Here is a 13,045-nt window from a genome sequence, read left to right on the forward strand (position 1 = left end):
ACACGTATACCTCGCGCCTACCATTCAATGATTTTTTAAAGATCCCAGATAGTTGAAATAATATGCAATGGGGGTTTCTAGTTATTGATAAATCAAGATAACTGAATGACCGTAGGCATAGACGTAATTGCACGGAGTTTCTCTACAGATATGAAAAAAATTGATGAGTACCTTCGTTTGCATCACCCAATGGGCAAGTTCACTCACATGTCAGGCACTCAGCCCAAAAGGATAGGTATGCATAGACAGAGAATGTTTCTATTCATAGATGGAAAATTTAAACCTCTGGAACATAAAGTTAAGGGTCTAGAGACGTAAGCTGAGACCCTGCTGAGAAGGATCAACGACTTAGGTGCTACGCTTTAGGAGCCACAGACATACACCCAGATCCTTCTGAGAAAGAAAGCAGGCAACTCACATGTAAATGTTGATGGAAATGAAATGGATGTACTGTAAAGGCTGATGGAATTGGACGGAATGTATGTACGATGCACCCCAGTTAGTATGTAAGAAGATGTTGACTACACATAAGGTCAATGGGCCACAGCAGGCTGTTTGAAGAAAGTTACGACTGCTAAGGTTGGGACATTTGGATTGAGAGTAGACACAGAGAGAAACCCTTAAACCAATTACTGAATCTCTTGATGGATTCCCAGCGATGTTACGGAAAGATGACGGTGTACCTGATTTTACACCACTGGCCATTAAAATTGCTACACCACGAAGATGACATGCTACAGACGCGAAATTTAACTGACAGGGAAAAGATGCTGTGATATGCAAATGATTAGCTTTTCAGAGCATTCACACAAGGTTGGCACCGGTGGCGACACATACAACGTGCTGAAATGAGGCAAGTTTCCAACCGATTTCTCATACACAAACAGCAGTTGACCGGCGTTGCCTAGTGTAAACGTTGTTGTGATGCCTCGAATAAGGTGAAGAAATGCGCATCATCACGTTTCCCACTTCGATAAAAGTCGGATTGTGGCCTATCGTGATTGCGGTTTATCGTATCGCTACATTGCTGCTAGCGTTGGTCGAGATCCAATGACTGTTAGCAGAATATGGAATCTGTGGGTTCAGGAGGGTAATACGGAACGCCGTGCTGGATCCCAACGGCCTCGTATCACTAGCAGTCGAGATGACAGGCATCTTATCCGCATGGCTGTAACGGATCGTGCAGCCACGTCTCGATCTCTGAGTGAACAGATAGGGAAGTTTGCAAGACAACAACCATCTGCACGAACAGTTCGACGATGTTTGCAGCAGCTTGGACTATCAACTCGGAGACCATCGCTGCGGTTACCCATGACGCTGCATCGTTGAGTACACCATCGCAGGCGACGAACCTGGATGCACGAATGGCAAAACGTAATTTTTTCGGATGAATCCAGGTTCTGTTTACAGCATCATGATGGTCGCAACCGTGTTTGGCGACATTGCGAGGAACGCACATTGGAAGCGTGTATTCGTCATCGCCGTACTGGCGCATCACCCGGCGTGATGGTATGGGGTGACATTGGTTACACGCCTCGGTCACCTCTTGTTCGCATTGAACAGTGGACGTTACATTTCAGATGTGTTACGACCCGTGGCTCTACCCTTCAAAAATCAAATGGCTCTGATCAATATGGGACTCAACTGCTGTGGTCATCAGTCCCCTAGAACTTAGAACTACTTAAACCGAACTAACCTAAGGACATCACACACATCCATGCCCGAGGCAGGATTTGAACCTGTGACCGTAGCACTCTACCCTTCATTCAATCCCTGTGAAACCCTACATTTCAGCAGGATAATGCACGACCGCGTGTTGCAGGTCCTGTATGGGCCTTTCTGGATGCAGAAAATGTTCGACTGCTGCCCTGGCCAGCACATGTTCCAGATCTCTCACCAATTGAAAACATCTGGTCAATGGTGGCCGAGCAACTGCCTCGTCACAATACGCCAGTCACTACTCTTGATGAACTGTGGTATCGTGTTGAAGCTGCATGGGCAGCTGTACCTGTACACGACATCCAAGCTCTGTTTGGCTCAATGTCCAGGCGTATCAAGACCGTTATTATGGCCAGAGGTGTTTGTTCTGGGTATTGATTTCTCAGGATCTATGCACCCAAATTGCGTGAAAATGTAATCACATGTCAGTTGTAGTATAAAATATTTGTCCCATGAATACCCGTTTATTATCTGTATTTCTTCTTGGTGTAGCAATTTTAATGGCCAGTAGTGTATTATTCATCACTGTGATGCTATACCCAGGCGAGAATAACAAAGTAATTGACAGCGAAGCACAGATGAGCATGGAAGGGGGCGATGCTGTCGGTTTGCACTTGCGTGCGCACCCATTGTAGCAGCAGCAGCAATAGCTGTGTGTTTCCTTACTGGACTAACTTCTCGCGCCGTCTTTTAACGTGCGACACTGAGTTCGCTTTTCGGATTGTAATATCTTTGTAGATTAACAAACGCACTCCCGTGTATAAAACGAAAAAATCCTATTATTTGTGTATCTCAGTAGAAGCACTATCTTTTACAACAATCTGAATGACTCACCCTCAATTGTCGTATTCGATACAAAAGAGGTGTTAAAAAGGATCTGAATCGTTCATGTAAATACAATAACCAACAACATAAAAATAAAATAAACTGCTTGCATACTTAGCAGTCACTGTTGTATGCATGTAGAGTGTCATTCTTGGGCAGAGATGTATTTCTTAATAATGAGATGAGATGTATTGTACAAGTGCAGTACAAACCATTCAGTTAAAATAACGTAACATAAACACAAAAATAAAGACGAATTGAGGCAAACGGTAAATGCCTCATAGTTCAGAATCACTTTCTTTCTCAAATCTGTCGTTATCTGAGCTTCGGTCTGTGGACGAGTCGTTGGAATTGCCCAAGGACACAATTATACTTTCAATATTACTCCCTATATTCACTTCACTTTCCCATGATGTTTCAACAACTGTTTCTGTGTAGCGTAAATTACTCCACTTCTCTAACGTTATTTGTGCCACTGCGTCGTCTAACATCTTTCAATTTCTGCACAGCGAAGCTTTTGTTATTTGTTGCCACGTAATGCTTAATATGTGCTCAAATCATTGCAATGGCGTTGAAGTGGCAGTGGTATTTTGGAAGTGTGAGGACCCTGTGGCCATTTTTTTAACTACCTCGTCCACGAAATATTGTTGAAACTGTGTTTTTTTCCCGCTATTTCCATGAGCTCCGCGTTATATAAATCGTCCTGAACTTTGACACTCCTGAAGTTTCACACTGTGTCGTTTCAACCATTCAACATTGTCGGCTTTTTTCGTTGCCATCGCTGGTGGTTTATCTTTAATAACTGAATGGGAGGCGGCATTATCCATTAAAATGACAGCTGGCAGATTTAAGCTTTCCAATAGTTGCCCTTTGAACCACTTCAGAAAACTATCGTGGTTCACCTCTTGGTGGTATTCACTTATTTTCCTCGATTTGTGAACGAGGAGACAGCTAGGTACGAAACCGGATGCAGTTCCAGCGTGCGGGACAATTATTCTTGCGCCCTTTCGACAGGAACTGCAGAACTTCCACATACGCTATCATCTGTCCAATCTTTTCTGACGGAATAACTTGTGTTTCTCCAGGTTTTGTCATGCCACACAATGTCTTCAAATGCCACTTTAACGATGTTCCTGAAGAACCTACACCGCCACACTACGATGTCACCCCTCTCCACTATAATGTCCTATCCATTAATCTTTTGTGCCGAAAACTGAGTGCTCTAACATCCGTTAAAAAAGACATCTTGCTGCTACTGAATAACTCTGTCTCATGAAGAGTAATGCACAACTTTTTTATCGTTGGACGTTGTTTTCTCTGTATGTGGTGACAAACACCATCTTGTTGAAAGGAGTACAAGTTTGTTACACTTGGTTCTGTCCTCTTTTTACTGGGTGTCTGCATTTTGGATGAACCAGGCTCTTCCCCTTCTGCACAGTGTTTCTCCTTAAAATGTTTGAACACAGAATTTTTGTCTATCTTCAAACCGTCTGCAGTTCTTTCAGTTACCTTCGTTAGAGGCAACAGCGTTGCACGATTGTGTCTCTCCATCTAGAAAAATTCTCGAGCCAAGCACACAAACTCACGAGTCTGACCATGCAAAATACGTGCAGATCGTTGAATATTCCGTTTAATATCCACAGTTTTTGCACACTTACACTACAAGCTTCATATAATCCATAGCGCAAAATAAACTCGCCTCACAGAGAAACAAAGGACACAATTAAACAGGTCACAACTGTTTATGTTATCGACCGTGAGCGCCGTCTGCATTAGCCGCTACCTGCAATAGGAGACATATTTGACATCGGCGAACAGAACAGAAGGTGCGACCAAGCGTGTTCTCTGATTCGCCGTTGCTATGGTAGCAGCCCTGTAAACAGATTAACGTCAGTCAGTTTGTTATTCTGATCCAGGTACTGGGTAGAAAGAACATTTGATGTCAGTTGTGAAAAAGGATATATGTTGGGTACAGCGCCTATGAATTAAAGGAAAAAGAAAAGACGACACTGATAGGTGATAAGGAAATTCAAAGAACAACTTGTATAATGAACCTCATTTATCTAAATTCCACAAAAACTGTAAATTATTCATCCAAATATCTGGAGATGTATGGTGAAATACTGCAGTTAACTAGTGTACATTGGGATGTGGGAAACCAGTGCAGCGAAATATATATATATATATATATATATATATATATATATATATATATATATATATATATATATAATATATATATATATATATATATATAAATATATATTAGATGCTCGATACAGCATTGGTATTGATCCCCCGTATAAAAGAGTCAGCTATCGACCCCAGAATTATATACAGGGTGGTCCATTGATAGTGGCCGGGCCAAATATCTCACGAAATAAGCATTAAACGAAGAAACTACAAAGAACGAAACTCGTCTAGCTTGAAGGGGGAAACCAGATGGCGCTATGGTTGGCCCGCTAGATGGCGCTGCTATAGGTCAAACGGATATCAACTGCGCTTTTTAAATAGGAACCCTCATTTTTTATTAAATGTTCGTGCAGTACGTAAAGAAATATCAATGTTTTAGTTGGACCACTTTTTTCGCTTTGTGATAGATGGCGTTGTAATAGTCGCAAACGTATAAGTACGTGGTATCACGCAACATTCCGCCAGTGCGGACGGTATTTGCTTTGTGATACAATACCCGTTTTAAAATGCACCGTTTACCAATTGAGGAAAAGGTCGATATCGTGTTGATGTATGGCTGTTGTTGTTGTGGTCTTCAGTCCTGAGACTGGTTTGATGCAGCTCTCCATGCTACTCTATCCTGTGCAAGCTTTTTCATCTCCCAGTACCTACTGCAACCTACATCCTTCTGAATCTGCTTAGTGTATTCATCTCTTGGTCTCCCTCTACGATTTTTACCCTCCACGCTGCCCTCCAATACTAAATTGGTGATCCCTTGATGCCTCAGAACATGTCCTGCCAACCGCTCCCTTCTTCTGGTCAAGTTGTGCCACAAACTTCTCTTCTCCCCAATCCTATTCAATACCTCCTCATTAGTTATGTGATCTACCCATCTAATCTTCAGCATTCTTCTGTAGCACCACATTTTGAAAGCTTCTATTCTCTTCTTGTCCAAACTATTTATCGTCCATATTTCACTTCCATACATGGCTACACTCCATACGAATACTTTCAGAAATGACTTCCTGACACTTAAATCAATACTGGATGTTAACAAATTTCTCTTCTTCAGAAACGCTTTCCTTGACATTGCCAGCCTACATTTTATATCCTCTCTACTTCGACCATCATCAGTTATTTTGCTCCCCAAATAGCAAAACTCCTTTACTACTTTAAGTGCCTCATTTCCTAATCTAATTCCCTCAGCATCACCCGACGTAATTAGACTACATTCCATTATCCTTGTTTTGCTTTTGTTGATGTTCATCTTATATCCTCCTTTCAAGACACTGTCCATTCCATTCAACTGCTCTTCCAAGTCCTTTGCTGTCTCTGACAGAATTACAATGTCATCGGCGAACCTCAAAGTTTTTATTTCTTCTCCATGAATTTTAATACCTACCCCGAATTTTTCTTTTGTTTCCTTTACTGCTTGCTCAATATACAGATTGAACAACATCGGGGAGAGGCTACAACCCTGTCTTACTCCCTTCCCAACCACTGCTTCCCTTTCATGTCCCTCGACTCTTATAACTGCCATCTGGTTTCTGTACAAATTGTAAATAGCCTTTCGCTCCCTGTATTTTACCCCTGACACCTTTAGAATTTGAAAGAGAGTATTCCAGTCAACATTGTCAAAAGCTTTCTCTAAGTCTACAAATGCTAGAAACGTAGGTTTGCCTTTCCTTAATCTTTCTTCTAAGATAAGTCGTAAGGTCAGTATTGCCTCACGTGTTCCAGTGTTTCTACGGAATCCAAACTGATCTTCCCCGAGGTTGGCTTCTACTAGTTTTTCCATTCGTCTGTAAAGAATTCGTGTTAGTATTTTGCAGCTGTGACTTATTAAGCTGATAGTTCGGTAATTTTCACATCTGTCAACACCTGCTTTCTTTGGGATTGGAATTATTATATTCTTCTTGAAGTCTGAGGGTATTTCGCCTGTTTCATACATCTTGCTCACCAGATGGTAGAGTTTTGTCATGATTGGCTCTCCCACGGCCGTCAGTAGTTCCAATGGAATATTGTCTACTCCGGGGGCCTTGTTTCGACTCAGGTCTTTCAGTGCTCTGTCAAACTCTTCACGCAGTATCGTATCTCCCATTTCATCTTCATCTACATCCTCTTCCATTTCCATAATATTGTCCTCAAGTACATCGCCCTTCTATAGACCCTCTATATACTCCTTCCACCTTTCTGCTTTCCCTTCTTTGCTTAGAACTGGGTTTCCATCTGAGCTCTTGATATTCATACAAGTCGTTCTCTTATCTCCAAAGGTCTCTTTAATTTTCCTGTAGGCGGTATCTATCTTACCCCTAGTGAGATAGGCCTCTACATCCTTACATTTGTCCTCTAGCCATCCCTGCTTAGCCATTTTGCACTTCCTGTCGATCTCGTTTTTGAGACGTTTGTATTACTTTTTGCCTGTTTCACTTACTGCATTTTTATATTTTCTCCTTTCATCAATTAAATTCAATATTTCTTCTGTTACCCAAGGATTTCTACTAGCCCTCGTCTTTTTACCTACTTGATCCTCTGCTGCCTTCACTACTTCATCCCTCAAAGCTACCCATTCTTCTTCTACTGTATTTATTTCCTCCATTCCTGTCAATTGCTCCCTTATGCTCTCCCTGAATCTCTGTACAACCTCTGGTTTTTTTAGTTTATCCAGGTCCCATCTCCTTAAATTCCCACCTTTTTGCAGTTTCTTCAGTTTTAATCTACAGGTCATAACCAATAGATTGTGGTCAGAGTCCACATCTGCCCCTGGAAATGTCTTACAATTTAAAACCTGGTTCCTAAATCTCTGTCTTACCATTATATAATCTATCTGATACCTTTTAGTATCTCCAGGGTTCTTCCATGTATACAACCTTCTTTCATGATTCTTAAACCAAGTGTTAGTTATGATTATGTTGTGCTCTGTGCAAAATTCTACCAGGCGGCTTCCTCTTTCATTTCTGTCCTCCAATCCATATTCACCTACTATGTTTCCTTCTCTCCCTTTTCCTACACTCGAATTCCAGTCACCCATGACTATTAAATTTTCGTCTATTGTGATCAAAATGCCCAACTGGCGTTTGCTACGTATGCTGCTCGGTATCCTGGAAGACATCATCCAAGTGCCCGGTCCGTTCGCCGGATAGTTACGTTATTTAAGGAAACAGGAAGTGTTCAGCCACGTGTGAAATGTCAACCACGACCTGCAACAAATAATGATGCCCAAGTAGGTGTTTTAGCTGCTGTTGCGGCTAATCGGCACATCAGTAGCAGACCAATTGCACTAGTCTCGGGAATCTCAAAAACGTCGGTGTTGAGAATGCTACATCAACATCGACTGCACCCGTACCATATTTCTATGCACCAGGAATTGTATGGCGACGACTTTGAACGCCGTGTACAGTTCTGCCACTGGGCACAAGAGAAATTACGGGACGAGCACAGGTTTTTTGCACGCGTTCTATTTAGCGACGAAGCGTCGTTCACCAACATCGGTAACGTAAACCGGCGTAATATGCGCTATTGGGCAATGTGAAATCCACGATGGCAGCGACAAGTGGAACATCAGCAACCTTGGCGGGTTAATGTATGGTGCGGCATTATGAGAGGAAGGATAATTGGCCCCCATTTTATCGATGGCAATCTAAATGGTGCAATGTACGCTGATTTCCTACGTAATGTTCTACGGATGTTACTACAAGATGTTTCGCTGCATGACAGAATGGCGATGTACTTCCAACATGATGGATGTCCGGCACATAGCTCGCGTGCGGTTGAAGCGGTTTTGAATCGCATATGGATTGGTCATCGAAGCATTGTACCAGGCCTGTACGTTCACCGGATACGACGTCCCCGGATTTCCTTCTGTGGGGAAAAGTTGCAGGATGTTTGCTATCGTTATCCACCGACAACGCCTGACAACATGCGTCAGTCCCCTAGAACTTAGAACTACTTAAACCTAACTAACCTAAGGACAGCACACAACACCCAGTCATCACGAGGCAGAGAAAATCCCTGACCCCGCCGGGAATCGAGCCCGGGAATCCGGGCGTGGGAAGCGAGAACGCTACCGCACGGCCACGAGCTGCGGACGTATTGCACAAATGCATTGAGGTTGACGGACGTCATTTTGAGCGTTTATTGCATTAATGTGGTTTTTACAAGTTATCACTCTGTAACAGCATGCGTTCTCAGAAATGATAAGTTCACAAAGGTACATGTATCACATTGGAACAACCGAAATAAAATGTTGAAACTTACCTAAGTACTGTATTTTAGTTTAAAAAACCTATCTGTTAGCAACTGTTCTTCTAAAATTGTGAGCCATATGTTTGTGACTATTACAGCGCCATGTATCACAAAGCGAAAAAAGTGGTCAACCAAAACATTCATATTTCTTTGCGTACTACACAAATATGTAATAAAAATGGGGGTTCCTATTTAAAAAAAAAAACGCAGTTGATGTTCGTTTGACCTACGGCAGCGCCATCTAGCGGGCCATCCATACCGCCATCTGGTTTCCCCCTTCAAGCTAGACAAGTTTCGTTCTTTGTAGTTTTTTCGTTTGACGCTTATTTCGTGAGATATTTGGCCCGGCCACAATCAATGGACCACCCTGTATACTATGGCGACCTCAGTAAGCTAATAGATTGACTGCGACAGCTCAAGGTATCAACTGCTACTGATAATACTGCTCATTCGAATTAGGTTGTTTCAGTAATCTCTGAGCTTAGAGAGAGACGTGTAATCGAGTAAGTATGAGACAGTAGTTCAAGAACTGCACAAACCAGCATGTAATACATACCCTCATAGGCACGTTATGTTTACAGGTTTGGATGACTTATGGCAGACTGATACTGTAGATATGTGGGAATATTCACATGTAAATAATGGGCTCAATTATATGTCAATGGTTAATGATACTCCAAATTTGTCTGGACATTTCCTGCTGAGACAAAGACGGTGAGAGATGTCGCAGAGATGTTTGAGTGTTTGTTGCGGACAGGAACGAATTGACACCCAGATAACCTCCAAACCGGTCACAGTGGAATGTTTTACAATAGGTTGAAACGTCTCTCTGAGATTAGTTTCGTGTTATTTAATTTGTATTTCGTGCTGTCCTGCTCAGTTATTTGTAATTTAGTTTTGTCCTTCGTGTTTGTCCCTATTCAGTGGCACAAAATTACATCAAAGTATCAATTTTTCCAGTAAGCATGTAATCCTACGTGCATTAACTATATTTTGTGCTCCCAAATCCTTTCTCTCTTTATCATCTGTGTGAATGTGTGAGTTAGTGTGTACGTTAAATTTGTATTATCCACGGTAACATTACAGCATCTGGCTGCATGCTGTGGTAACAACAGTGTACCCAACGTAGCTTTCTCAGTCAAGGCAAAGAGATTCTGTACCCTTTCGTAGTCATTCGACAGTAGCTAAGCTGGTGGCGTGGAGGACCTCTCCGACCTCTTCGGGATACCTGGGGTAAGTTCGTTTGCAGGGAGAGCATGGTCTCGCCACACGAGACTCGATCTTTGGTGAGTGGAGACGGTGATTTTAAGAGCGACTTTGCACAGGTGAGTGTGTTAATGTGTGATGGTGTATAGCTATTCCAACTGATGTACACGTTTGACCTGCTAGTTCATTGTCAAGTTCAGTAATCGAATTCTTAAATTTTTCAGACTACATTTTTCTGTATGTAGTAGGTTTTACCGGTCCTTGCTCTGTGTAAGCAGGACATGTGGTGTAGGAACGTCGTTACTCCAGCATTGGTTTAAAATTCAGTTGGCTGACTTCTCATTTAACTGGAAATTATATGTGAGCTTTCCTCGTCTGTATGTGTTTTACGTATTCTACTTTTAATTTCGTTTTTATTTTAAATTCGTGTAGCATTTTTCATAACACGTGATGGTGATTTCACTGTGTGTAATTTCAGTACCATCTTAAAGAAAAAATGGTTCAAATGACTCTGAGCACTATGTGACTTAACTTCTAAGGTCATCAGTCCCCTAGAACTTAGAACTACTTAAACCTAACTAACCTAAGGACAACACACACATCCATGCCCGAGGCAGGATTCGAACCTGCGACCGTAGCGGTCGCGCAGTTGCAGACTGTAGAGCCTAGAACCGCTCGGCCACCACGGCCGGCCCATGTTAAAGAGCTTTTATTCTTAATCCTGTCTCGTATTTTGTTGATAGATGTGTCTATAAGGTTTACGCCTGTGTTTTTGAAGTTTTCTTGTTCTTAACAATTTTGCTTTGTTCATGTACATCCATGGCATTTGCGGCTGTTTCATGCTACTGTACGATAGTTTCATGTGAAAGGTGACGTAGATAAATTTTTTTGTTGGAAAGTATTCCATGGTATTCTTATTATCAATACTGAATCACAACGATAGGGATGAACTCCTGAGCCTTTGACTTACTGTGAAGGAGGGCACAATTCTTTTTCTTGTATGTGTGAATCGTGTATGTTTAAGTGAACTTTTTCGATGCACCTAAGCTTTCTTTTTCATTTATCACTGCAGCGTACCTCAACACTGTCCGCCCCCGGTAGCTAAACAGTCAGTCTGCTTTCGGCTGCGGTGGGGCGAGGACGTCCGCTGCGCCCTGCCGTGCGCGACCGTGACCGCTTGCTTGTGTTTACCTTCTCTCGGCGCGAGTTGTATTTGTTCCGAGTTCAGTGCGACTGTGGCACACAAATGGCGCCACGATACGATCAAAATTACTTTCCAACCAGATCACGCCAGTCCTCGAGTCTATGAAATTGAACAGTTCATACGCGACGAGCTACGTTTAGATCCGGCGACTGTCGTCGGAATACATTTTTCTATAACGGCGAGTGTGGTTTATGTTAAAATGGCCAGTGCAGAGGTCTGCACAACAGTGGTGTCTAAATACGCGAACTCACTCAGATTCAAACATTCTGACGGGCTTATGGGTGCAGTGACGGTGGATCATGCAGGCATGGGCCTAAGGACTGTAAGGGTTTTTGAGCTCGCCTTCGAGGTCCCAGAGGAAGTTGTCAAAATGGTTCAAATGGCTCTGAGCACTATGGGACTTAACAGCTGTGGCGATCAGTCCCTTAGAACTTAGAACTACTTAAACCTAACTAACCTAAGGACATCACACACACATCCATGCCCGAGGCAGGATTCGAACCTGCGACCGTAGCATTCGCGCGGTTCCGGAGAGAGCACCTAGAACCGCTCGGCCACCGCGGCCGGCAAGTTGTCAAGGACGCCTTCCGACCATATGGCAATGTCATCAGCCATGTTGCAGAAAAGTGGCAAACTTTTTCGACGTATAAGGTCTACTATGGTGATCGCCAAATTAAACCTGTCCTCAAGAAACATGTGCCCTCCTATTTAAACATAGGTGGCTGTCGTGCAATCAACCGTCTACCTGTTCCGCATGTGGGCAGGAAGGCCATGTTCGATCGAGCTGCTTACAACGTAGAATTACGCAGACATTAGTGGGATACTCCGTTCCCCGACGGGGACGACAATCCTGCCTCTCACGTACGCTCAGACGACGATGCGCACCATAGATAAGGATGAAACGGGCGATCGGGCACATCCATCGACGTCAGAAGGACCAAGGGAGGAAGAGGAAGGACCCCCGGTGCCAACCATATGTCGCCTCCTCCACAGCAACAACAGCAGCAACAGCCCCACGGAATCCAGACGCAATATAACGTTCAGGACGAGATGGACGTGGACGCGAACATTGTCCCGACCGCTGCTTTCCTAGCGGAAGGTGATACGACGCTGGATTGCCTCCCTCATTCGGATACGGATGTCCACGTTCGAAAGCAACGTTCGCCTCGACGACGCAAGCGACGTCGGCGGACCCCTTCTGACGATTGCCTCCTACACACGGCCGGTCAAGAAGGTGACATCTTGTCAGACGGCATGGACGCTGCGCCTGCTGAGGCTCTAAGTGGTGTAGACGGTTCACTTGCCCATACTACGAGTGCCCAGTTACTTCTTGCACCGCAGATGCAGCAGGTCACGTCGATGGATGGCGCTCCGTCTACCTCTATCAAAGACGACGTGCGTGAGAGAGATTTAGGTGCCGATCAGCTACACAGCAACGTTTGGCACCCACTGTGGTCGGACGATGTTGAGGAACTCCCTGGAGAGGGCTCGGGTGACAGGGGAGGGGGTGGCATGGGGGGTGCCACTCCTAGCGTGAAAGACTTCGATTGCCAAGGCGTTTAGCCTAGGTGAAGAGGCTAGGCAGCACACCTTTCGCCTTGCCACAATCAATATCAACACGATAAGGGCACCACACAAACTGACAATGCTACAACGCATGTTCGATGCGGCGGA

Source organism: Schistocerca serialis, chromosome 1, assembly GCF_023864345.2.
Source record: "Schistocerca serialis cubense isolate TAMUIC-IGC-003099 chromosome 1, iqSchSeri2.2, whole genome shotgun sequence".
Lineage (NCBI taxonomy): Eukaryota > Metazoa > Arthropoda > Insecta > Orthoptera > Acrididae > Schistocerca > Schistocerca serialis.